Source organism: Pteropus vampyrus, unplaced genomic scaffold, assembly GCF_000151845.1.
Source record: "Pteropus vampyrus isolate Shadow unplaced genomic scaffold, Pvam_2.0 Scaffold336, whole genome shotgun sequence".
Taxonomy (NCBI): Eukaryota; Metazoa; Chordata; class Mammalia; order Chiroptera; family Pteropodidae; genus Pteropus; species Pteropus vampyrus.
Window position 1 is genome coordinate 1,127,406 of NW_011889117.1, and position 26,357 is coordinate 1,153,762.

At 42.2% G+C, this 26,357-nt stretch overlaps 2 long non-coding RNA genes and 1 other non-coding gene across 5 annotated transcripts in view; 2 read left to right on the forward strand and 1 right to left on the reverse strand.

Annotated features, from left to right (window-relative positions):
• LOC111730817 overlaps positions 1-25,265 on the forward strand; it is a 45,236-nt gene extending 19,971 nt beyond the window's left edge. Inside the window, exons 2-3 of one of the 3 annotated variants that reach the window (XR_002776829.1) lie at positions 14,528-14,587; positions 25,242-25,265. This is a non-coding gene — a long non-coding RNA (uncharacterized LOC111730817). Of the gene's footprint in view, positions 1-14,527; positions 14,588-16,056; positions 16,126-23,778; positions 23,858-25,241 lie in introns of those variants that run through there. The other 2 variants (XR_002776828.1, XR_002776827.1) reach the window with 2 other exon arrangements.
• Positions 9,182-13,775, forward strand: LOC111730820. Its single transcript, XR_002776832.1, has 2 exons — positions 9,182-10,717; positions 13,152-13,775. It is a non-coding gene; the product is annotated as an uncharacterized LOC111730820 (long non-coding RNA).
• On the reverse strand, positions 19,468-19,586 carry LOC111730823. The gene has a single exon (XR_002776835.1). It is a non-coding gene; the product is annotated as a 5S ribosomal RNA (ribosomal RNA).
• Positions 25,266-26,357: the final 1,092 nt, after the last annotated feature.

The window sequence follows — 26,357 nt, forward strand, 5'->3', positions numbered from 1 at the left end:
TCTTCTGTCTTTCCTACCTTTTTTCCTTCTGTTCTTTCCTTCTCTCTCTTTTATGACCCACTTCCCTTTTATTTTTGGTTTCTTCTCAGCCCTTGCCTTTCTTTCATCTTCTCCAGTCCTTTTTAAAAATTTTATTGTTTACTTTCTCTATCTACTTTCTTCTTTCTTCCCTTCTTCCCTAATACAGGAAATCTAGGCCTTTGGGTTAAGATATGAATCAGTTGTATAATATTTAACTTCAAATAACACCTCCCCTTGTGAAATTGAGAAAGTAATCATGGTGTAATTGTTTCTTGTCTGTCTCCTGTTTTATTGGCATTGACTTTTTTAACCACTCCAACCCTAGGGGTGTCATTATTGTTATTATTTTTTTAAATAGTTGTCAAAGTGTCAATTTTAATGAGAAATTTCTGCAGACAGGCCTGCCCTTTAGTGGTATGAGCCTTCAGGCAAAGCCAGGGCTGGATGAGTCAGAAGTGCTCATGGATCTGTTTTCTCATGCATATAGGTGTCTAGGCCACTGAGATACACACTCCCTTCTACAGGTTGGTATGCTTTGCATCACATACACAGTTGAGTCACAAAGGTACACACATCTCTTTCATAATCCATACTATCTCCCTTACACCTTCAAGTTATCTACCCCCTTCTGCCATGTACCCACACATCTTCCTATACCCCTGTCCCACTGTTTTCTACCCAGAGACCTAGAATTGTGTGTGCTGCAAAAGAATCTGTGAGCCTGTCTCCCCACCCTGTTAACTCCCTTACATATCCACACAGGTCGTCCTCTACACAGACATGTCTCACCCAGATCCCACACACTTAATACCACACTATCTCCCATTATTCCTTACACCTCTTCCTTAAGTATTTCTAATCATGAGAGACATTTTAGTGTCAGACTAGTTTTGAAAGGAAATGTCTTTGCTGACAGCCAAGCTGGTGAACCATTCGGAAGTCTGAACCATTTATGACAGGTCCTTTGACTAAGGCCCCTAGAATAACCCTGTTATGGTGGGGGTAGGGGAGGGCTGGATCAGACAATAGTGGGTTTCTTCTAAATGGCACTTTTATGACCCAAGATGGATTTGATCCTAGGTCCAAACTTAATCCTATGATTTCAGGGTCATTTCTATTAGAAAATGATCATATACTTAGCATAAGAGCCAGAGCATATGTTCCAAATCAGACTCTCTGGGGGTGGGGCCTAGAAAACTGTATTTTTAACAAGTTCCCTGAATCCTCCTATTGTGTAGCCAGGTTGAAAACATTTAATTGAAAGAGCTAGAAGTAAAAAGATAGGCATTATTTTCCTGTACCACCTTGGACAAGTTATCTTTTCTGGACCTCAGCTTTTTCAATTATAAGAAAACTCAGGCTCATAAAGGACCTTTTCAGCTCTAAAATTTCAGGCTGCTTTATGATGAGATCAAGCTAGGATCACTTTCTACCACAAAAGAGTTTGTTCTCTGGGTCTGCCCTGAGTAGGGCATTTCAGTCTGGCCAGAGGCCGGCAGAGGCAGCCTAGGCCCTGACCTTCTGTCAGAAGCACTGACACAGCTCCTAATTAGAATGGATCGATATGGGCCTGCATCCAGGCCTGGGGAGCCTGGGAGGAGGTCCGAGGAGTGCTCCTAGCTGGGGAAGATATGATTACCATGAAATGGATCTAGTTACACTTGTCAACACAACAATTCTGCTGGGATAGCCTTCCTCCAGTGGGACCAGCAGGCAAGGTTGCCTTGAGCAAATGGGGAATGGTTAACTTGTATCACCCTTTGATATATTTTTCTCACCTTTATAAACTCCTATACAATATGTTGCTAGGTACATAGTACAGCAACCCCCACCCTACCTCACCCCTCGCCCCAAGATGGAAAAATCACTTACTGAATATCTACTAAGTGTTAAATATTGAGTTAAGCCCCTTTGTGTGCCTATTTCTCCTAACAATTTACTGGGATACCTTGGAAAAGGAAACAAGCTCAGTGAAGTGACTTGGCTGCTCTGTGTCACATATTATGTTCTGTGTTGTAATATACTACAACATTTCTGAGTATTTGCAGCACTGATTCCAAGCTGATGAACTATTTTCTACCATGGCCATCCCTTATCCTTCTACAGAATGAACTGGAGTTCAGGCCCGAGCCCTCGACTGGAGGAAATTCTTTAAAACTAGTGGTGAGGAGGATGGGAGGAGATGTTCTGCTTGCTTTTGCTTTCTCATCTTCTTTCCAAGGTCCCTAAGGAATGAGCAGGCTCTAATGGGAGAGATCAATCATCATTTGGGATCAATGGGAAGGTTTCCTCCTGCATGGAGTGCAGAATCAGGTTTCTGAACTGGCCCTGTGCAAGGAGGGGGAAGGGACTCATGGCTGGATATTTCTAGGCATTGTAAAACCTGCAGGCTTAACATGCTCAGCTATCAATGTGGTCAGACCAAATTCACTATACGATTATGTCATTCAGCAGATATTTGTTAATTATCTCCTATGTGTCAAGGCTTGTGCTAGTGCTAAAGATTCCCAGATGAAGATTCAGTCCCTGCCCTGAAAGACCTCACAATCTAGCATCAGAATCAAACAAGGAAACAAACCACAGTATTGTGTATGCCTTTATAGAGGCACATGCAAGGGACTTTGGGATTACAGAGGCATGAAGGTGAGATTTCCTGGAGGAGATACTTGATCTGTGCTTTGTAGGAAGAGTAAGAGTTGAGGCAGGCAAGGAAGGAGGGCACTACAGACCAGAGAGCTGTAGCATATCAGATTAACAGCCATTAGCCCTTGCCCCTTGTCAGACTTAGGGCAATTATAACCATTGAATAGCAGTGACACAAGAGCAGTAGGTGGGGAGAAGGAGGTGAGTTTATTAGCAGGTGCTGACTGAAACTTAGTTACAGGGAGGAAACGAAGGAAAGCTGATGAGCAGCAGGCCTCTGTTCCTCTGGGCCAGTCCTGCAGAGGGGCTGGGAGTTCTTGGTAGTGGTTTGAATGCTTGTGTAGCCCAGGCACTCCGCTTTGCTTCTCTGCTTCACTCAGCCTGCCCCTCCTTTCTGTGTTCTTTTTAAAAAAGAAATTAATGGAATCTGTTCAGAATACCCCTGAAATGAAATTACATTTTTAACTCTAATTACTCTAATTAAAACTTGACAGCCGTAATCCTGGAATGGCAGATATGCTAAGTACCCCATGCCTGTGACAAGCTCACTTACCCAGAAGGAATGTTTTTCTGTTCTGGGCTTAGGAGAAAAATTCTTTTGTGTGTTCGTTTTGTTTTCCCCTATCAGCATTTTAGTCTTTGGCTTCCCCAAGCTAGGATAACCATACTTGTGGGCTACAGACTTGCCCAGGACCCCTAATTTCAATAGAGGTTCCTATGCATCCAGAGGTGATGCTCCCGATGATTCTTACCACATACCTTTGAGTTCTCTCTTCAGCTGTGTGCCGTGAGCCTTTCTCTGCCTTTGGAGACCAAGGGTTTGCACTTACCAGATGGCTGTCTGCTGATCTGGGCTAAATCTGGATCTGGGTTCAGTTTATGGATGATAGTAAAGGATACAGTTTGAGGTCAGGGATAAGGCATTCTGAAAAGGGGATCCTTCTTTAAACATCTCAGCACAGGCTAGAACCACCATAGTGAAATTCCTGGTCTTGGCTCTTACCTTAACTAGTTACCTGGCCAGACCCAAGGAACATGAGGAGGATGGAGAGGTGCCAGCTCTTGAAGCAGACCAAAGGGTCCGTTGATTCTGTGAGTCATGCTTCTGTTAAAACCATATATCCCTAGGTTCTAGTGACCTCTGCTCAGCCTAGAAGTCTGAACTGTCAGACACTGGGTGCTATGTTAGGTACTGCAAGAGTTGAGTAAGACATAGTCCCTGTTCTTGAGAATCTTAGAATTGTGGAGAGGCAGTGATGGGTGAGGGACAGCTATATATATATATATATATAAATGTGTATATATATACATAACTATATATATATATATATAACTATATAGTCAAAGCTATATATATGTAGTTATATATATATATAGTTATATAAGGCACAACAAGCAAAGGCTTCTCACAGATGTTGACATTTGAGTTTGTCACTGAATAGGCAGTATTATCAGAGGAATGGAGAAGGGCATTGCATGTGTTAGGGAACAGCATGGGGAAAGGTAAGAAGTTGGTAGGTGACACCCTGCTGTAATTGGAGTACAGTGTGCAGGGAAGGATATGGTAGAGGATAAGGATGGAGTTTAAACTTCATCCTGTAGCAGAGGTGATCCATTGAGGGTACAGGGCTATGGTATGAGTGTGTATGAGAGACTGGGAGATAGGGAGATTGGAGACAGTAGATTAGAACAGGTGTCAGCAAACTGTGAGCTCTTGGCTCAGTCCAGTCTGCTACCTCTTTCCATAAAGTTGTGCTGGAATACAGCCACACTCATTTGTTTTCATCTTTGACTGCTTTCATACTACAGTGGTAGAGTTGAATACTACAGAGACTGCTATAGCCCACAAAGCCTGAAGTACTTATATGTCCCTGTGCAGAAAATTTTGCTGACCTCTGAATTAGAAGAGAACTGTGAAAGTTCTGTAAGAGAAGATAAATGTCAAGACTAGGCCTGAAATGGATTGGAGGTGTCAAATGAGACTTTTCAGAAGAAGGGACAGCATGATTTACCAGAGAACACTTACTCTACCTCTCAAAACTTTGTAAAGGTCAAATATACCAGAAGTCACCATTGTCATAAAAGGACACAGGTATCCTTAGAGCTTTGACCCCTCTGTTTATTTGTCTGTCTCTTCTACCACTCTCCCCTACTTGGGAACAGGGAATATTTAGTTGTTTCCCTGCATCCTCAATGAGTCAGTCACTGTCTATTGAATGATCCTCTAAAACTAAGTTCCCATATCTGTGAAAAGGTCTGGATTTGCCCTTATTAGCTATGTGACCTTGGGCAAATCACTTCCTGGGAGTTCATAAGAATGTGAATAGAACAAAAAAGAATCAGATTCTTTTCATGGTGCAGGGCTCTTAGTCTGCCACTTCTCTATGCTTCACCCCCAGTTTGTAAATCTGAGGGCCCTTTAATGGGAAAGGCAGATATCCTAGAAAAGCTTTCTGCACTCAAACGTAGTTTGAGTTGAGACGTTGGGGATGGATGAGCAGAGGGTTTTGAACACTCAGAGCAGTTGGTGTTGTGGGAGAGGGGCTGATGGTACTTCGAGAACACCCTGTACCCTTCCCTTTCCCTAACTGCTGGCACTTGTTCTGGCCAAATTGAATTTATTTCTACTCTTCAACTCTGGAGTATATTAGGTCCCTGCAAAACTAAAGGCTGGATTTATTTCTCAGTCTTCTCTCCCAGCCAGAAACTGTTTACGTACCCCTTGATATCTCTTGGTGCCTCTTCCTGCCACTGCACTGTATCCCCCATGCCTTCCTTTTCTCTAGAACATTGTGTACCTGTCTGTCCTGTAGGACAGAAAAAAACACTTGATGAGGATACCAGTGATGGGTTCCAAACTCATTTCTCCCTTTAGCTTACTGTGCGACCTTAGCCAATTTGTTTCATGTCTCTGGCCCCTCTGTAGGTTCCAGTACAAATGACTTTAGCCACTCCTTAGAATTTGGGATGTTTTCTTTAAGACTCCAACTTCAGAGCACAGCGTTTCTCCTTTTTTCTTTTTACCCATGTTGTCCCCTCTCCTTTCGATCTAGAATATTTAATATAAGCCCATACCTCATTTGCTTGGAATTCACTACCTTTAACTGTGAGGAGAGTAGTCATATCTCTAGCTGTTTTTACTGGTGGGCTTCCAGAAACTGGTGCTCAGTCTAATTACTAGAGTGAAACAGACCCTGGGGGTCAGGTCCAGCTGACCCTAGAGATGTTCAACAAGGTACACAGTCTTTAAGATGGGCAGTTTAGTTCAATACAAACATTTGGCTCTGGGCATTCCTAATACAGTAGAGGAAAAAGGGCATGGCAATTTACATACTTTTTTTTCTTCATTTATCTCAAAACTCTGAGATAGGTGATACCCCTATTTCACAGATGTGGGAACTTAGTTTTAGAGGATCATTCAGTAGACAGTGACTGACTCATTGAGGATGCAGGGAAACAACTAAATCCCTGTTCCCAAGTAAGGGAGAGTAGTAGAAGAAACAGACAAGTAAACAGAGTGGTCAAAGCTCTGAGAGGATACCCAAGAGCTGTTAAGTAACAGTTCCTAAGGATATCCAGAACCAAGGCTCAAACTTACATTTGTCTGCATGATATTTCTACTATACCATGCTGCCTTCCCTGCAAAAGGGTAAGATGAGTTGGCAAACTCAAGTTCAAGTCCACGCAGTCTCTAGAGTATGGCCACTGGTGGGGAGGCCTAGCCTTGGGATTCAGAGCTGGACTTTAGTCCTAGGAGGGCCTGAGGTGTTGAGTGACTAAGGCAAGGCCTCTCACATGGACCTGGGTCCATTTAGAGAATAGAGCACATGATTTTGTGCCTTCTAAAAGGTAAAACCTGATGGTCAGCACTGATAATATCCTGAAATACCACAAGGAGCCCCACAGTCAACTCTGGGGTATAGGAGAACAGGGAAGAATGGTTAATATCCAGGGTCTCTGAGTAGGGGATGGGAATTAGGGCTAAAACGATATTAAATATTTTCTACCTGGAGTCAGAATTAGTTTGAGGACTGGATTTGAGTTACTGAATCCTACCCAAAGTGATAGTGATAGAAAATGAGAGGGAAGGGAAGAGATTTTAGAGGCTGAAAGGAACCAGTCTTCAGGTTAAAAATGTAAGCCTGTTAGATTCTACAGATTATTCCACCTTACAAACTTGAACCATTTTCTTCTGAACACAGTCTGCAAATGCTGGCTCCTTGTCTTAGAGACCCTGTCTTTCTTTTTGTCTGACTGTGGCTAGGCATGCAGTCCATGGCTAGCACTGGGTCATAGCATCCTTCAGTCCTGCTGTTTCACCTTGAATCCTCTCCTGTGAAGCCCCTGATGGTGTTAGATTCAGTTTCTTCATCTGTGGTATACAAGGATTGGGCTGCAAACTGAGGTCCTAGTGTTCTGTACTCAGGAGCTCCTTTACCCACCAGATCTGAAGTTCATTCTTAAAGCTAACTCCAGCCCCGACCCTTGGTATCTATAGTTTTCACATAACAGCTGAATCCCTACTAAGATTCACAGATTTTTTTATTTGTCCATCTACTTGTGATTTTAATTTTGGGGTAAAATAGTCACTATTCCTCAGATCCTGGCCTTCTAACTGGAACTGAGGTTCTTGGCCTGAGTCTACAAATGCAGAGCATTGTCATTGCTTTTTAAATACCTATTCAGAAACTGATATGTGAACTTGAAACTTGGAGTTCTAGGCTCCTCATTGAGGATAACCTCTAATGTCATTCTCTACTGTAGGAAGTCTGGGTGATGGGGGAAATGCCCTGACTGGGAGTAAGCAGACTGATTCTGGCCCTGCCACTGACTTCCTCCTGTGACTCTAGACAGATCCTCTCCCTACTCTGGTCATACTGCCCCTTCTGTAAAATGGTGGGGCCTCTTCCAGCTTTGGTCTCATCAGGGAAAGAAAGCCATCTTCTACACAGTTAGTTGTAGAGCACTGTCTGGCCTAAGCTCTGCTGTGTTGGTTACAGACTATAAAGCCCTAGATTCTTGCTTCCAACTCTGGAGGGGGAAGGGGAACCATCCAACTGTCTCATTAGCATGGAGAAAAGAAAACAGTAATTACTTGTGCCTCCCTTGATGATTCCTGTGGGTTGGTTCTTCTAGGGAAGGAGGAGGGGGAAAACGAGACAGCTTCAGTTGAGGAGGGAGAAATGCTCTTAGCTGCCCAGAAAATGCAGAGGCAAGAATGATTGTCTTGCACATCTGTTATATTCTCTGGACATTCCTCCAGGCAGCCTGCAGACTGCCTGGATTGAGTTTCATCTATTTATGGCATGCTTAGTGTTCTCATATGTGGACATGGGTTGGGTTCAAGAGCCCTAATGTTACTTGTCATTAAGAAATCAGCTGCCCTCCAGGGCCTCCTTTTGTGATGTGCTGGGCATCCTGACACCTGTCTTTGTTGGGAAGTAGAGGAGAGTTTTACTGAGCCATTTTGTGACCTGGCTACATTTTTATTGTGAAGGTCATCTTTTTAACTCCCAGGCAACACAACCACTTGGTTTATTATGCCAGGACAGAGGCAACCACACAATAAGGCCACTCACAAGAGTCAAGGTCGGATAGCCTTGCGAATGGGAGGAGACCAGTAGAAATGCAGGACCATGGGGTATAGTTAAGGCTGGGAAAAGCATGCCTCCAGAGGGTTGAGGGAGAATTTTGAGGTTGCGGGGTGGATAGCTGGAACAGAACTAACAAATAGATTGGCAAGCGTGGCTTCTGAGATGAGTATTTTACTTTGTGGCCAGTCTTGTACTCCTTGAGGGGTGTGGGCAGTTGTGCACCCTCAAGTGCTGATTGTAACAAAAGTGTGTCTGAGGCCACCTGCAGATGAGCCCCGCTTGATTGAGACTGGTGCTGTTATGCTATGATTATCTCCTGCAGCTAGCTCTTCACTCCTGCCGTGGTTGCCACTCTAGAGGCTTAGAGAACACAGCTTCTACCTTCCTTCCCCTCTCCTGAGGAAGATACACTTCAGCAACACTTCTTTCAATCAGTCTTTCTGCAGACCCTGGAGATTGCTCTACTCTAAACAGCATTGGTTCTAGAGGCACATGCTATTTTTTAAAAATGTGTTTTACAAATATAGGAGATAATTTCTTCTGTCAAAATCTCTCCTTAACCACCTGAAGCACTCTGTTTCTCTTGTCTCAGGCCTTTTGCTACCAAAAGTCTTTGATGTCCAGGCCGCAGTTCTTCCTAAAATTTTCTCAATTCACTTCCTAACTCTTTTCTAGTCATCAGTTGTGGATTCCTGGTTTCCATAAACTCCTGTAGAACATGCTCCCTATTTATTCATTTTTTTTTTTTTTTTGAATTATCTCCATCTCACAGAAGGAAACTGGGTCTCAGAGAGGTAAAGTAACTTGTCTAAAATCGCACAGCTAAGAACTAGAACTTACTGGAAACCAGGTCTGACTCCAAAGAGTTTTCTACTATATACATTGCACTTTCCTGTGCTCAAAAACAAGGGGCCTCCGGAATGATGCAACATAATAGCCTGGCCCAAGGGAAGGAAAGCTGCTTTTCAGAGTAATTTATAGTCATCTGGGCCATAGTAAAGTGCTTCCTAGAAATAGGGATTATATACATACTCAAGGACACAGTGCATGCTGATTCTTGCAAAGGTGTTCATAGCGTCATATTCCCTCCCAGCATAAGGGGCTTTTGATCGGGTATTTGTGTTTAGCCCAAGCACTTATGGTTTCTTGCCTATTTGTTACAGCCTTAGAACATTTTGTCGTTTATGACGTGATATCCAGTTTGGCAAAAGCCAGCTCCTGTCTCAGCAGCTCCCCTATTGCAGCGGTAGGCAGAGAGCCCCTTGGGAGGGCCTGGTTAGTAAAGTCTTGCAAGTGTGGAACTTGATGGTGCACTTACATTCCACCCTAGTCCATTTTTTCCCCAGGCATGCAAAACCAACAGTTGCTTCATCGAGTACAAAATGGGAGAATTTGGTTCATTTCCTAAAACTTTATTATTGGTGCCTACTTTGATATGCCGGAGGCCCCTTGTTTTTGAGCACAGGAAAGTGCAATGTATATAGTAGAAAACTCTTTGGAGTCAGACCTGGTTTCCAGTAAGTTCTAGTTCTTAGCTGTGCGATTTTAGACAAGTTACTTTACCTCTCTGAGACCCAGTTTCCTTCTGTGAGATGGAGATAATTCAACTGACTTCAAAGGGTTATTAGGAATAAATGAGTATAATTAAGGCTTTGTGCATAGGGCATGATACATAAAAGGTAATAGCAAATGTGCATTTCTTTCCTTTCTCTTGGACTTTTTTTTTTTTTTTTTTTTTTTGCTTATTTATCCTTTTGTGGTACTTAAAGGAATAATAATACCTATTATTGAGTCACATATGCCAGGCAGGCCCTGAGCCAAGGGCTTTCCTATGCTATGTCATTTATTTCTCCCAGTAACACATTTGTGAAGCAGGAACCATTTTAAACAAGTAAAGGAAACTGAGGCATTGAAGGTAAGTGCCTAAGGTCACAAAGCTGGTAAGAGACAGAGCTGAGATTCAAACCCAGGTATCTGATTCTAGAGCCTGAGCTCTTCATCACTAAATTGGACATTACTCTGTTTCTGTTAACTTTCCCTGAGCAATATGTGACTTCTGGTGGTTTTTATTTTCTCTCTAGTTGGACATGTTGGAATTCATGCGCATGTAGTTCTTTAGCTTTTTTAGTCACGACTAGTGCCTGGCTGTCTTGATGGTGGTATAAACAGTGATATTGTGTCTGCCATAGCTCTTCGTAAGTCTTCCACTCAGAGCAGATCCCCTCAGCTGAAATGTGGTATATCTCCCCTCTTTTAAAGAGACCATCCCCTCATTCCTTCTTTACTGTTCATATCAAACCGAATAGATTTTTTTTAAATTATACCATTCTTGTCAATCTTATTCTGTCTTTCAGCAGATACTTCAGAAGAGTAGACACTATCACGCTCATTTTACAGATTTGGAAACTAAAGGCCAGGAAGGTGAAATGACTTGTTCAAAGTCACACGATGTATTAGAGGTAAAGCTGCAACTAGCCTTTAGGTTTTCTGACTCTCAGCCCTGTGCTCTCTCTCTTAACTTAGTAAAAAGCGGGGTACAGGCATGTAATATGCAAATCAGACCTAAAGAGGTTTGAGCTGTGTTAGGACACAGGATCTAGAGAATTCTGAAGGGAAGATGCCTGCTTCACCCACATCTTCATTCCAGTTCATTCACACACATGCGGAATTCGTCAGAAAGGGAGAAACTTTCCCCTTAGGGTTCAACACAGCTTTCATGACAGGAAACCATGGAGAAGGGTCCAGAGGATGTCAGTATCCCCTTATCCAAAAGAAAAATTAGCCGTACCTTGCCCCCGCCCCCTGCCACCAAGGCTTATTAGCCTGGAGTGACATTTGTAGAAAGAGCAGAGGAATAGTGAAAGAATCTTCTGACCTCTGCAAGCTTCAGCCTAAACCAGGTGAGGGTTGAGCTATGGCAGGGCAGAGGTGAGAACTGAGGATTGGAACTCTGAGGAACTTCAGTTTACCTTCTGCCAACAGATTTACTTTGGGGTTTAGACAAACAAGTTCCCTTTATTTAAAATTTATAAAGAGGAATTCCTACTGCTGCTCTTGAAAAACAAAACAAATCAATCCTTTGTTCTTGGAACCAGAAGGAAAAAGAAACCTTCCCCAAATACTAGACCTCAGACATTTCAGTCCTGCCCAGGCATCCTTGTCCTTTTTATCTCTTTCCTTAACTCTCTCCTTTCACCCTTTTCTTCTCCCTCTTTTCTCTATTAACTGCCCATCTTCCCTTCTTATCCTTCTCTCTCCTTCTCTTTCCCATAACTCTTAAAACAAGAATGAGAAAAGGGAACCTTTAACCAATAGATTAGTAGATAGTTGATATTACAAATACTGGGCTGAGAGTCAGAATATGGAGCTTAAGATTTTGGACCTTCTAGACCTCAGAGCAAAGGTTGGCAGGCAGTTGTTTATTCATTCCATTTATTTACTTACATGTTTCCCAAATACTTATGTCTCATACCTGTCAGGCTCTGTGCCATATACTTGGACTATCCCAGCTAATAAGACCCTAAACTTGCCTTAAGATCACAGTCTTATGGAGAAGGCATATCAGCAGTAAACGTCATTCCCCCTCCCATCCCCTATTCAAATTACTAGATTTTAAGGTACAAAGAACCTTAGAGTTTATCTGGTTCTCCTAGCATGTTGCTACATAATGAAGCAAGGCAGATCATGAAGTAAGCAAACGCATAAGACTTTCCAGTAAAGTAAAGCAGACCTAGGTTCAAATCCTAGCTCTGCTACTTACTAGCTATTTTACCTTGAATGGAAGAGCTGTTAAAGACCTGGCTGGGAGTCTCCCATCCTAACTCTTCCCCTTTCCTCTCCTGTTATCACATCGATTCTCACAAAATCCCTCTATTATAGGCAGGATGGGAATCGTATTCTCATTTTGTAGCCAAGGAATCTGAGGCTCAGATTAGAACCCAGGTCTCTTTTTAGGAGATAGATACAGTCAAGTGTAAGGTAAGAGTAGCAGGCATGAGAGCAGAAATCCTAACTGACCAGGTCTCCATTCTCTGGAAGCCGTATGAATCTTTATAAAAAAGAAGGAACGGCGGGACTGTAGTTTTGAGGCCTTAGCTAATGGTGAGGCCAGAGCTGGATGTAGTCACAGCCAGAGATGTCTCAAGAACATGACAGAGTAGTAAGAAAGGGTTCAGGATAACTTCATTGATTTGCTAGGCTTTGAAGAAGGATTTAATATGTACAAAGTACGTAGTACATATATAGAGTAGATAAAAAATGCCTGAAGGGAATCGTTACAGGTGAGACAATAGCATGGACAAGAGTATGGGTGCCCATGGTAGATATAAGGCAAATTATGACCAGATTGTGGCATACCCAGAGAGTGAGGCTGAGGCGATTGGGAGCTATGACTTGTTTTGTTTTGTTTTTTTGGTAGGGGATTGGCATTAGGAACATTAGTGTGCCAATGTGGGCCCAATGTATTAGAGCAGGAGGGGTGGGGGATACTAGTGAAAGAAAGACCAAGGAAGAGGCTACTATAGCAGTCTGTCCTTGTAATGTTAGTAAATTTGCAGAAATATTCTAGCAGTGCAGGCAAGAGATAAATGAGATCCTGAACCAAGAGGAAGTTGACACAGTAGGGAATAATGAACAGTTTGGATGTAGAGCTCTTACATCAAAAAAACCCACGAGGACTTGTCAATTGTGGGAATGGGGAATGAGGGAAGGAGGGGTTGGAGAGCATGAACATTTGGAGTCTAAATACTTAGGAGAATAGTTATACCATTTGCTGAACTATGGAGGCTGGGAGATAGGAGATGAGTTCAGTTTATTGACATGTCGAATAGTGCTGATAGTCCATTCTTTTTACCACCTACCCGCTAGTGACTCTGCCTTTGTTTTTTGACCCAGGCTTACAGAGAACCCTCAGTTCCATGTTGTTTGCTGATTTGTCCCAGGCCTGGAGCCCCCCACAGATCCTTCCACCCATGTCTTATAACAACTCTCATTCCCTCTCTGAAATAAGGTAGTGCATGTAAGGTGCTTAGCCTTGTACCTAGTCTGTTTCAAAGTGTGCATTAAATGTTAGTGGCTATGAAATGGCTGTTATTGTGGTTATAGCTTTGTGATTATAGTAGCTAGAGAATTAGAGAAGCCTCCGGAACCACCTGGCTGAAGGACTCAGGAATCATTCAACTAGTATTCACTAAAAATTCTGGACTGCAAGTAAATGGAGAGGATCTCAGGCTTGGGTGTAAATGGGAGCTCTGAGCCATGTCAGCTAGGACTGGAGAACATGTTTCCTGACTTTTTTCTTCTGTTTTTGGGAGTTGGCATACTATGTGGTTAGAAGGACAAGCCCTGGAAGTTGGACTTCCTGGGTTCGTGTCCCAGCTCTGCCATCAATTAACTGTGTGACTTGGGCACATTCACCTTTCCATGCCTCAGTTTCTCCATTAGTAAAATGGGGACTATAATAACACACCAAAATTGTCAAGATTAAATGAGTTAATACAAATAAAGAGTTTACAACAATCTCTGGCATGTGCTACTGTTCTCCTTACCCCAAAATCACCTCTACCCCACATTCCAGGTAATATATAGGGGTTTCTCTATTCTTCAGCCATCCTCATCCAACAAAGGGAATGAAGAAAGAAACCTGAAACCAATCTCAGCGCTTCAAAGATTGTCTCAGCTGGGTTGCAGATTATCTAAGCCTGGAGGAACCTGGTCCAGGATTGAGATAGAGTTGTCCTGAAGGCCTCAGTTCCATTCCCAGTTTTGCCTTTGACTTACTTTGATCTTGGGCATGTCACCTAACCTCTGAGCTTCAGTTTTCCATATGTAAAATAGGGAGAATGTATTTTTAGTATCTCATTCTTCTCAATGCTACATACTAGCTATATTGACTTTCTTGCTCCTTAAGCATAATAAGTATATTTTTGCTTCTTACCTCAGGGCCTTTGCACTTGTTCCTCCTTTCTAAAACACTCTTTCCGCAGATCTTACCCCTGATCTTCACTGAGGTCTCTGTCCAGTCATTACCCCTTGGAGAAACCTTCTGTGACCACTTTATCTAAAGTAGACCTCATTCTTACTCCTTGCCATTCTTTCTTCCCTTACTCTGCTTCATTTTCCTTTATAGCACTTAGCACAACCTGAAATTATATATTTAATTATTAACCTAGTTTTTACTAGGACACAAGACATGTGAAGACAGGAACTTTGAATGCCTGCACCTACCTAAGTTCTGAGCAAGACCCTGACTGACTTCTTCTCTTTTATAGGTGAGCCCTTTTCCCAGAGGAAATCGCTGAAGAGGAAATCACTGACTGAGCTCAACCTTGGTGAGTGAGGGTGCCTGGGCAAACTCTGGGCAAGCTTGGGCCAAGATACAGAGTAACTGGTTTGGGACTTATTTTTACCCTTAGTACAGATAACTTACAGGTGATTAGTCTCCTATTCCGTGTCTAAGAGATTGGCATAGGTAGCCTCCTGTACGGGGAGAACTGAACTTGGTTTATTAGGGCTGCCACAAGACAGTCTGGGATCATTCTCTATGAATAAGGCACTGTACGGGGAGAACTGAACTTGGTTTATTAGGGCTGCCACAAGACAGTCTGGGATCATTCTCTATGAATAAGGCAAACAGGCTCAATTCTTTCTGGCTTCTGCCAGCTGCTTTTTGCTGGGCTGGGAGATGGTGATATCCTGAACCTGGCAGCTAAAATCATCCCTTCCACAAGCTCTCAATATGACCTCATAGCCCTTAGAGACTTCCCTGATTTCAGTCTTGACTGTAACCCACCAAGCCCATAGGTCAGCTTCAGAAAATTCTGTAGTTTTATCACTCCTGAAAAATACGATCATGAGCAGTGTGGTGAGGGTGGAGTGATAGAGTGGGACCATGTGGAGGGGAAGTCAGGGGAAGCTTTAGAGGGAAAACTGCAGACAGTGAGATGGGAAGGGGAAAGGGAAATCAGTACATTAAGGACCAATTATGTTATGGCTCTTATTTACTTGAGACAAAACACCATTCTATAAATGAAGGAATTGAGACTCAAGAGGCTTAATAATTTGCCTAGGGTTCACACCCAGGAATCTATAAAGCTGCTGTTAGAACCCAGGTCAGTCTAACTGTAAATACCACTGTTCTCCCTGACTTGGCAGGCTTTCCTTGGACTGCTAATCTTCCTAGAATTCTGATTTTTCTTGTTAAGTTCAAGAAGACAGATTTCCTTAGGGATTCGGGAAAGAGGTCTAGTTATTTGAGGGGCCTAGCAGGTCAGGCAGGAGTTGGGGTTCTCTAATGAGCAATGGAGTTTCTAGTGAGGGAGCCAAGAGGCTCAAAGATAGGAAGAATCTTCAAGCAGGCAGAGGCCCAGGCTAAACACCTATAACATATGAGATCCTTTAAACACTTGGGCCAGCACAGACGGACCTGGAGAGCTGGATTGGATTTGGGAAATAGGGGTTTTTATTTTCTCTTCCAACATTTGCCCTTGGACAATGTCCATTTTCCTCTTTATAAAATCGGAGTGCCTCCTTGCACCCCCACATGTCTTATTGTGTGTATGCCAACCAAGCAGGATGTTGTAGAGAATCAAATGAGAGATGCAAGTCAGAAAGCTTTGTAAATTGTAATGCAGCATGTCCAAAATGAGAGAAAGTGAGAAGAAAGCATTCCAAGTATCCCTGATATCTCAGTCCCTGACCTATTTGCCACTCCAATCCCCAAAGGTAAAAGAGAAGTTTTTCTTTGGAAATTTGTGCTGCAAATCTTCTCCCATGCCCTTCTCCTCTCCTTCTTCTGCAGGCTCTACCCAAAGCTCAATCTTTCCACAAGGGTAAGGATTCCAGGGCACAGAGACAAAGCCAAGCAGCACCAGCAGCCATGATTTGCAGCATGTGGGCTGCACAGTGCAGGTTTAAATGCACTCACGTAGCCTGGCTCCAAGGCCACTGCCAGCACAGATATTAAAGCAGTTTTCAAGAGCCCATCTCAGCATGTGTCTGCACTCACTGACTAGTTCCGCTGAGATGTTGCCTTGTTCCCTGCCGTCATCTTAGAAGAGGAAGGCTATTCCTATTCTCCCTAGGTTCCCTGCCCACCCCAACCTCCCACCCTCCAACTGCTAGTGAAAAAGGCACTTATTCTGTAGCCTTATATCCTATCAGAGGCCATGTTTTTCCACCATCTCTCTCTTGTCCTTGGCCAGTGATATAGGCCACTCTTTTCACACTCTAATAATGGACGTTCTGTTCTTCCCTGTCTTCTTGAAGATGTACAGAGGAGTCTGTCTCCTTCCTGGTGCTCTTGGTTCACCAACCTTCTCTCCTACTCTGAATCTCCAGACTCTTGCTGCTACCTCTTTTTGTCTGGTTAATCAAAAATTTTATAGCTTCTGGCTTTTCCATGTCCTGGGTGCCAAGTTTGGACCTTCTTATTCATGTAACAATTGCCAGTGGAAGAAGTTCCACTATTGACTATATTTTAAAATATGAATGATTCTGTGTAAAAAAAAGTATGTAATATACTGATATCTATATATAGTATCTTATTTACCTAACATCCTAAATTTTCTAGAGCCTAACTAAAAAACAAGAAAGAAGCAAGTCATTTTTATCCTTAAGCCTTTGCACAGCACTAATTTATCCTTACTTTTACATGTTGTTGTAACAGGCTTAGCAATCCAGATTCTAAACCCCCCATAAGATTAAAAGCAACATATAAAAAAGTGGGGAGGAACTGCTATATCAACAGCAGATAGAGGTGAGAGCTGAGAGCTAACAGTAGGGAGGGGTGAAAGGAATGATAAGAAGTTAAAATGAGTATGGAGGCCATTTAAGTTAGGAGTAACAGCCCTACAGACATGTCTGTGCTTTAGTAAGATGGGGCTAGGTCATTTTTAAGGTAGTTCCAGGATTCTATTAAAGGCCAAAGGTATCAAAAAATGTTAAATTAATTATAGTGTCTACTATTTATGTGCTACTGAATGCTTTACATAAATCGATTTCATTTTCATAGCAACTTAGGAGTTAGGTGGTGATATTCTTATTTTAGAAATTACTGAGACTTAGAGAAGGGGCACACTGGGAGTGATTGGAAGAGCTAAGCTTAGGACCCAGAAGAGTCTTGCTCTAGAAAACTAAGTTTTTCTATTGTCCTACGCTGGCTCTTTCCTGTGATCTAAAACGCTGGTCTTTTTCAGGCTCTTGGGTTAGTGGTCCTCGCCCCCTACTCCCCTTTATTCATTCTCCTATATAAAATTTTCCTTTTAAAGACATTCATTCATTTGTGACTACTGAGTGTCTATCATGTGCCAGGCAGTTTTAAGTGTTTGAAATGTAGCAGTGAAGAAAGTAGTTTTCTCTCTTGTAATTTGCATTCCAGTGGTGAAAAATAGATTTAACATTCCTGGTTTTGGCAATTTATACCTTCTCTTTTTTTTCTTGGCCAGTCTTGCTAAAGGTTTGTCAGTTTTGTTGATCTTTTCAAAGAACAAAGTTTTGGTTTCATTTTTTTCTATTCCATTGATTCCTTTAATCTTTATTATTTCCTAACTTCAGTTTGCTTTCTGTTTAGTTTTCCCTTCTTTCTCTAGTTTCTTAAGGATTAATTTTTTTTTTTTAAAGCTCTGTGCAGCCCAAACAAAATTCTCCTTCAGGCTCGACTGACATGTGGCTATCAGTTTTCTCTTAATGTAGTAGTCGCTGGAGAAGTATCTGGAGCCTCAAAGAGGGCTAACTCAGAAACAGTGAGGGAGACAGTGGTCTCTAGTATATTCCTTACCAACAAGGAGGAGACTAGGGCTAGATCCTTAGTACTGGGTAGCCTGGACCCTGCCTGCCTGTCAGCACTGGGCAGGCGTGAGCTTCATGTAGGTGATGGAAGCAGTGCAGCAGGAAGTCAGGGCATACATGGAATGCCAGAGCTTCCCTAGGCTTCTGAGTAGATTTTGCCTGATAGAGAGCTCGAGATAGCTGCCCACTTCACAGACTTCAGAGATAAAGATGGCTTTGGAAGCCTTGTAGAATACCTGTGTTGCCTGTTAATGACTGACATTCTAAGCATCGATTAAAGAAATAGGCTTAAATATAAATCTCATTGAAGTGGCAAGAGCTCTGAGCAGTGCTTGGGCTTGCTGAGTACTTATTTGTGGTCTTTAGTTGCCTTATCTATAAACAAGGAACAGTTCTACCCAGCCTACTGTGTAAGTCACATTTCAGATAAATGCTGTTTAAAACTGTTAGATACTTATCATGATAGGGACCTGGAACAGAGTCTGAGAAGGTCTCAGAGCAGTAGCAGTGGATCAGCACCCTTCAAAGTGAGGGGATGATATCTGACCAGAGTAGAGTAGACTTTGTAGCTGAGTAAGGCAGGAGGTTGTCATTGTCTGCCAGTATAATCATACGATGGCCCCTAGAGAATTCTGTTGAGACAATCTGAGGGAGGCTATTAGAGCAGCTCACATAAGAAGCAGCTGTCCTTGTTCTCTCCCCACCCAGGAATTTTGCCCACATTTTTTATTTTGGTTCCAGAAACAGCTGGCTTTTCTTGAGGGTTGCTGTCACAGAAAAACAATAAGGCCCAGCATACTTGTCAGGAAGGAATAGTGTGCAAAGGGCTCTGGGTCCCCTTGGGCCCTGTGACCCCTCCTTTCTTCGTCAGTTTTCATTGAAACTAAGGAGGATCTTTTTGTCTCACTGGACCAGCAGGCCAGACATAAGAGAGGCTGATAGGTCCTGTAGGTCATCAGATCAACTAGAGGGCAGTTCTGAGGATATTGGCTATGGCTGAGAAGTAGGGTCCTGAGCCTAAGGTTAAAGCCAAGAGATCAAAAATCTAAGCTGAGAAACTGGGAAATAATAGATCAGGAAACCAAGGTCTGTCAGCAACTGGTGCTAGAACCCTGAGATGAGTAGTACATGAATGAATAAAGGGGACTTATGATCTTACGATGGGGCAGATGCAGAAAAACAAAACAAAACAATTCTGCAAAAGACCACATTAACACAAAAGCAGAAATTGCTTATTTTGAATTATCCGTCATTTTGGATCATGTAATTTTAGTTCTTTAGTCTGTTACTGTGGTAAATAACATTGCTAGATAAACCCTTCTAAGGCAAGGTATGTTTTTCTTTATTTTAAGTGCATTTTTACTTTTTATTCTTATCAAATATACACATTCATATAGTTTGTTTGTTTGTTTGTTTGTTTTTACACCTACAGCACCCAGTCTTCCTAGGTGGTCTCCCATCCAAGTACTAACCAGGCCCGACCCTGCTTAGCTTCCGAGATCAGACGGGATCGGGCGTGTTCAGGGTGGCATGGCCATAGACTTGAATTATCTGTCATTTTATATTATCTGTCTCTACTCTTCCCATACCTTCATACCATTCTCCATCTCCCCAATTAGCATAATCAGTTAAGAGTTACTGGTCCAAGTGCATAGGGCAAGAGACAGAAGTCACTTATAGTATAAATGATCTTTGGAAATATTAATTAACTGCATCTTTTCCACTGTCGTATATAGTCTTTAATCTCTTAGGCCATGATACTAGGGAAAGAGAGGAGGCTTTAAAGCCAGAGGTTTGAGTCCTTGCTCTGGCATTTATTTCCTATATGACTAATCTCTCTGAGCTGTAGTTGTCTCATCTGCAAAATGGGAATAATAATGCTTATATGGTTATTGTGATACTAATAGGAGATGATGAAAAAATACCCGGCCTGGATTGGTGTTCAGCCATTGGTAATTGAAATGAGTTCTGATACCATGTGTTTCAGTGTCAGATTGTAATAGAAGGTGAGTATTGCGACCTAGGCTCTTAACCCTGTTCTACTAACTCAACCTTGGGAAAGCATTTAATATCTCTGGGCCTCAGTTTCCCTCAGTTCTAAAAAATAAAAGAATGAGATCAAAGGTTGATTTATAATTGCTGATGTCCCTTCCAGTTCTTTGCCTCCAAAGGCACATTGGTCTGTGGTTCAAGGGCATCAAAGAGTCAGGAGGGGGAAGAAAGTAAGGAGGGGGCCAAAGAAGAAGCCTCATCCTCAGTCCTGCTTAAGGCTACACCAGGGACAGTTGTAAAGAAAGAGTCATTATCTACAAAGAGAAGATGTCGACAGTGTCTGGGAGTTTGCTACAGGGGCAGTGACTTGCTTGTCATCCAGCATTTGGAAAATAAATATCAAAGAGAAGATCAGAATGTCCTGGAAGGTTGGAGACTGAGTAGATAGCAGGTATGAGAGAGACCATGAGACATAGAATCTAGTTTGTGCTCCATTACCAACTTTCTGGGTATTCCTATCTAAGCTATTTCTCATTCTGAGCCTCCATAGTCCCACCTGTAAAATGAATTAGTCCAAGGCCTCTTCAGGGCTTTCTAAAATTTTATTGTCTACTCTCTTCTGGTTCTCAAGTTGTGTTTGTACCCCAGCTTTTGCCCTTGGTATTGAGGATTTGATTTATATGAGAAGACTACTTAACCAATCAGCCTTTGTTTAGCCCTAGAGAATTTAAAATGCTCTTGAAACCACAATTTCAGGCCACTAAGAATCATAAATTTTCAAGTTGAGAAATGCCTTGGTTCACCTGGTCCAGCTCCCTTATTTAACACCAAGAGGTAATGCAGCAGAGTTAAAAGACAACAGGATTTGACAGCAGACCTTGAATTTAGATTCCTGCCAGTACTAATTTAATCTCTCTGAGATATAGTATCATCATCTGAAAATTAGGATGTTGATAATAGGCACATAGAAAATTATTATTTGGAGGAGGAAAAAAAAAACAAGCGAGAGAGGTGAAGTCACCTGCTTAGAGTTTTGTGTCTTAAGTCTAGGGTTTTCTTCTCCTCTAGAGCCAAGGTCAGTTGTAGCCACATGTATGTACTAGAAAAATTGGAACTGAAAGCATGTCAGCTTTCTTAACATCTCTGCCAACAGCCTTCTCAATTCCCCTGTGGCGTGTGTCAATAACACAGCCTGTACTTGTTTTAGAAACAAGCGCTCCATAAGCACTCCTGTTTGATTTACTTTGGCTGGAACAGGATCCAGATGCTCTTAGAATAGCACAACAGACTCTCCAAATCAGCCCATTCCCATTCTGAGCCACTCGTAGCTCTGATCTGCTGCTGCCTAGGGTTTGTCCCCAAGTCCTCCCTACCTGTTACGTGAATCACATTCAGTTGTCTTTTGCTATTTCTCTTTTCCCTCTTGGTGGAAGTAACAGTAATTGAGTGCCTACCTGCTATGTGCCAGGTATCATGATATGTGCTTTAAATTGAGTATCTCCCTTAATCTTTTTAATTCATTAAGTTTATTAATAGTTCCAGAGGGAAAAGGTCATACTCAGTGAAGTAAATGATTTGCCTGAGGTCACATATGTAGTATTGAAAGAGCTGAGGTTTGAATTCAGGTCCTTCTGATCCCATAGACCCCATACACTTAGTATAGTAAACTCTTTCCTGAGTACTAGACTGCCTCTCTGGCCTCATGCCTTCCAGGAGGGTAGAGTGTTCAAGAGTGCCTGGGAAGGGGTGGGGTAGCTTTAGTATAATGGGAATATCTTCCATGCCTTCAGTGCATTTTCTCATGAGTTTTTGCTCAGTCCTGCCTCAAACCGACTTCCATAGGACTCAGGCGTGCGGTCCAGAGATCTAAGCACTGAGTGAGAGGTCACATGTCCATCTTCATCATGGAACACTGAGTCCCTAGTAAAAAGTGTACCTGTTATTTTCAAAGTTGAATGAGGGAACTATTTCAAGCAATAAACCCCTACTTGTATCCCCAGTTCTTGAGGTGCAGGGAAGGAGAGAGAAAAGGTCTATACATCTCAAGCTTGATGAACTTCCTTCAGGGAGCTGGCAAGAGAGAAGACATACACACGTAGAAGATTTAGAAAAAGGCTTGTTCTAATAAGTCCTCAAATTTGTACTCACCTTTCAATTTATAAAGTGCTTTACTTGCAGAGATTTTACTGTGAGGAATCTGAAGGTACTACTTGCTTTTATGTGGCAGATCCAGGGGCTAGAGTCCAAATCCTTAGTCATGATAAGGTCAGTGAGTGTAAGCCCTCTCTGAGAGGGCTCTGCCCTTGGCATGGGTCTACCCAGTCCTAAATTGCAGAAGGGATAGGCCCTTAGTCTCTGCCCTTTCTGAGCCCTCCTCTGCCCGTTTGTCTCCTTCCTCACCCATTCCTACTCAACTGCTAGGGCTTTCTTAATGAGACCCTCTTCTAATGGTATATTTTTAGGCATAGAGTAAGACGAGATATTCTTAGCTCTGCATTTTCCCCAGGATCATTTGCCATAAAATGACAGAATTTAAGAATGTCAGAGTGGGAGGGGTCCTTAACTAATGTCATCAAGTTTACAGAGGAACCCTTTATTTAAACATAAGTCAACATCTAAAACAGCTGCTCTGTTTGAAGTGAAGGTGGGGGTAGGAAGAAGAGGCCAGAGCCCACCATTCCAACCTCCCCCTTATCGGCACTAAGTCACTGAATGCCCCTAAGGCATCTACCTTAAACCTGCAAGGTTCCCAGGAACACAGTTTGTGAAACGACACTGACCTAGACCTACTCCCGTTTTATAATTATGAAATTTGAGACCCAGCAAGGGGCAGAAAGTAATATGCCTCTAAGTTTGTACAGTGAATTAATGGTAGGTCTCCTGACTCTTAGCCTGGTGCCCTGTCTACTGCACTGAGCTTTATGTCATTATGTCATTTCATAAGCGATCACCTGTTCCACTTCACTAACACCCTGTGTCTGAATATTAGGCTTCTCTTGATTCCTAGCAGTAGGTTCCTCTGAGGTAGACAGGCCTGTGGATGTACATACTGTGTCGGCATAATTCTCAAACATATGATAAGCATGTGTCAAATTTTGTTTTTAACTCCTTAGTGTGGAAATCAGCAGAAAGGAAATAACTGAGAAAGGAGATTTATGTTGTTAGTGGAAAAAGGATAGCTGAAATTAGATTCCTAATTTAGATCCAAAATTAATGTCCTAATGAAAATGTAACCTTTGGCATTATCCCCTCTGCTTAAAAAAAATTGTACCTTCTCAGTTTTCTGCACATTAACCTCTAACTTTGTAGAGTTTTAAAATATTTGGGCTCTAACCATTTGTTAACAGTAAGTCAAACAAACTTTCATACTCCAGGAGTATCAGATGACTCTTAGATGCATATTAAAAAATGTTCTAACATGCCTTTAAAAGGTTACACAATTATCTTTTTGCTTTACTTCCAAGTTTTGGATAATTTTCTTTAACACGTCATTACTGAAAATGGTCAGAGGCCTCTTATATTAAAGCCAGCTAGAGCTGTCCCAACCCTGGAAAGCACCTTTCGCTCAAGATACAGACTTAGCTTCTTTGCTGAAGCTTCTGCAGGTAGCAGACATCAACAAGATCTTGTGCTTTCTCCTTTGTCTCTACTCACTGGCCCGGAGCTTGTTTATTTTGCTAATCATAGACTTGCTTCTTCCCTGGTTGAAGAGGTTTTTTCCCTTGCTTCTGGTTACCCTCAGGGTCACCTTGGATGCAAAGAGGTTACAGAGTTCCATTTGGAGAAAGTGTGTTTTGAGTACAGAGTTCTACTCAGGTAAAAAGGTAACTGCTTTTCGTTATGTGGTTTTGTCTCCGAACATGTTTTGCCCATCTCTCATCCCCATTGCTACCACCCAAGGCCAGATCTTAATCATTTCTCACTGAGACTGTTTTAATTGTCAACTAACTCATCTCCCCACCTCTAGTCTTTGCCCCTGAAATATAACCTCCCGTCTCTGTGAGTTTTAAGATATAGATCTTATTCCTATCACTCCCTGCTCATAAAACCTCTAGAATAAATCCAGTCTCCTTAGCATGACATTTAAGGCTCTACAAAGACTATTTCTCTCTTTTTTTCCCCTAGCTTCTTCTCCAGCCCACTCTTCCCTGAGGTTCTCTGTTCCATAGGAGTTCATATTAGTGGGTAGAAATATTACAGAAACCAACTTTTGGATAAGTATGAAGGGTGAACCTCCTGATCAAGTCTGCCAGTGAAGATTAGGAAGCATTCTTAATTGATAAACATTCCAGTTTGATAAACATTTGTTCCAGGCACCAGGGATAGATTTTTAGAAGTAAGGAGAAGGCAAACACATGGTCAGGGCCTTTGGAGCCCATAGTTGATCGAGGAAGACAGGCAGATAAAGTAAGTAAAGAGACTACGGTGATGATGAATATAATGGAAGCATGTGGAGCATTTTGAGAACATGCAGGAGGGAGACACTAACTACCTGAGAGATCAAGGAAGGCTTCACAGAAGAGATGCTATTTGAGTTGAACTTCAAAGATGGGATATTTGACAGTTGTGAAAGGTCAGGTGTTTATTTGGCAACTGCAGCTTCCAAGCAAAGAGACGGGTGAGGACAAAGACATAGCTTCCATGTGTGTATCAGAGAAACAGAAACAGTCCAATATAGCCAGAGTGTAGAATTTCAGGAATGGAGTGTGGTTAGGGTTAAAGTTATCAAAGTAAGTTGGGCTAAACTGTGTTAGGCCTAATATGCCAGGCTAAGGAAATATTGTGTGTGTATTATGTTTCACACATAGCATATAATAGCAGTTCTTGAATTAAGTGATATATATTGGTCTATTTGTGTATGTGTATAGCTATGTTTTAGGATGTGTGCACATTTGGAGATGAGTTTTGAAAATCCACCAAGGCAAAGCAAATATCAAAAATTAGAGCAAAAAGGACATGTTAGACCTGTGGTCACCCAGGCTTGAACTTCTGAGATGTTTATTAGCTCTACAGGCCCACAAATTATAGAATGCCAGGAATGAAAGTGACCTTAGGGATCAGTAGTTCACCTATCCATGCAGTTAACAAATGCCTGATTACTACTATAGGAGTTGGGATATGGTAGTGAACAAAACAGATTGCCTTCATGAAACTCATTTTAGTGGGGGTGATATAAAATGAGTTATTTTATCTGTCATTTCATAGGTGTTAGAAAGATAAGCAGGGTAAAGGATTAAAAAGTGGTCAAGGACTGGCCTTTCTGAGGAGGAAGATCATTTTCAGCTGAGAGAAAAGCGGGATGTTTGGAAGAAAAAGAAAAAAAAAAGGCAGTGTGGCTGGAGCAGCACCCTGAGAGAGGAAGAAGCAGGAGATAAGGTTGGAGAGGGGACAGCTGAGGCCAGAACATACAGGGCTCTGAGGTATATTCTGCCAGTGAGAAAACGAGGCTGATGAATAGCCAGGCTGCTACACAATAAGTTAGTACCATGTCCAGGATTGGTACCATCCTGCTCCAGGCTCCCTTCCTTTGCCTCCCTGATGTCTTGTAGCTTTACCCAAGATTAATGTGAACCCCATTTAATTTCTTCATTCTCCTCTTCTCTCAGCTATATTTCCCACCTCTGTTTCCAGGGCTCCTGTCACCCCATTGTTCTGTTTCATTCCAGGCTGCTTTGCTTAATCACAGCATTAGCATTTCCCACACTCACATTTTCACACATGCCCTGGTAATAGAGTGATTCCTGGAAGGTCAAAGCTAGAGAGGTCCTTGGAATCTTTTAGTTCAACCTTATGGTATTAGAACCCAGAGAGGACAAGTCACTTGCCCAAGGCCACTTATGTAGTTAGTGACAGAACTTGATTTCCTTTGCTTCCCCAGTCTCTCTGATTCTTCATTTTCTGCATGCTACCTCTCTCTTTAGTATCCAGCAAAAGGGTGTCAAGTTGTGAATACCATAACTGAGCTAGTTTTCAATGGCCTTCAGCCATCTGTCTTTATTTTAGCTTATTATTTGGTCTCTATCACGTGAATTTACTGTTTTATTCTGTCCACTGTCTTTGAACTAGCACCTTTTACAAAGACACCATGTTGATAACTGTACACACTCTTGTTCATGCTACTCTCACACTTAAACCGGCAGCCTGCACTTAATCTCCGGCCATATCTAGTCTTTGAACCCCAGTCTTATCCCTGGAGAAGCAGTGTAGAAAGAGCAATGTAAAGAGGCTGTATCTGGATTTGAATCCCACTTTTGGCACATACTGGGACAAAGTTATCTTGGACAAGTGACTTGACCTCTGAGCAATTTTCTCATCTGTAAA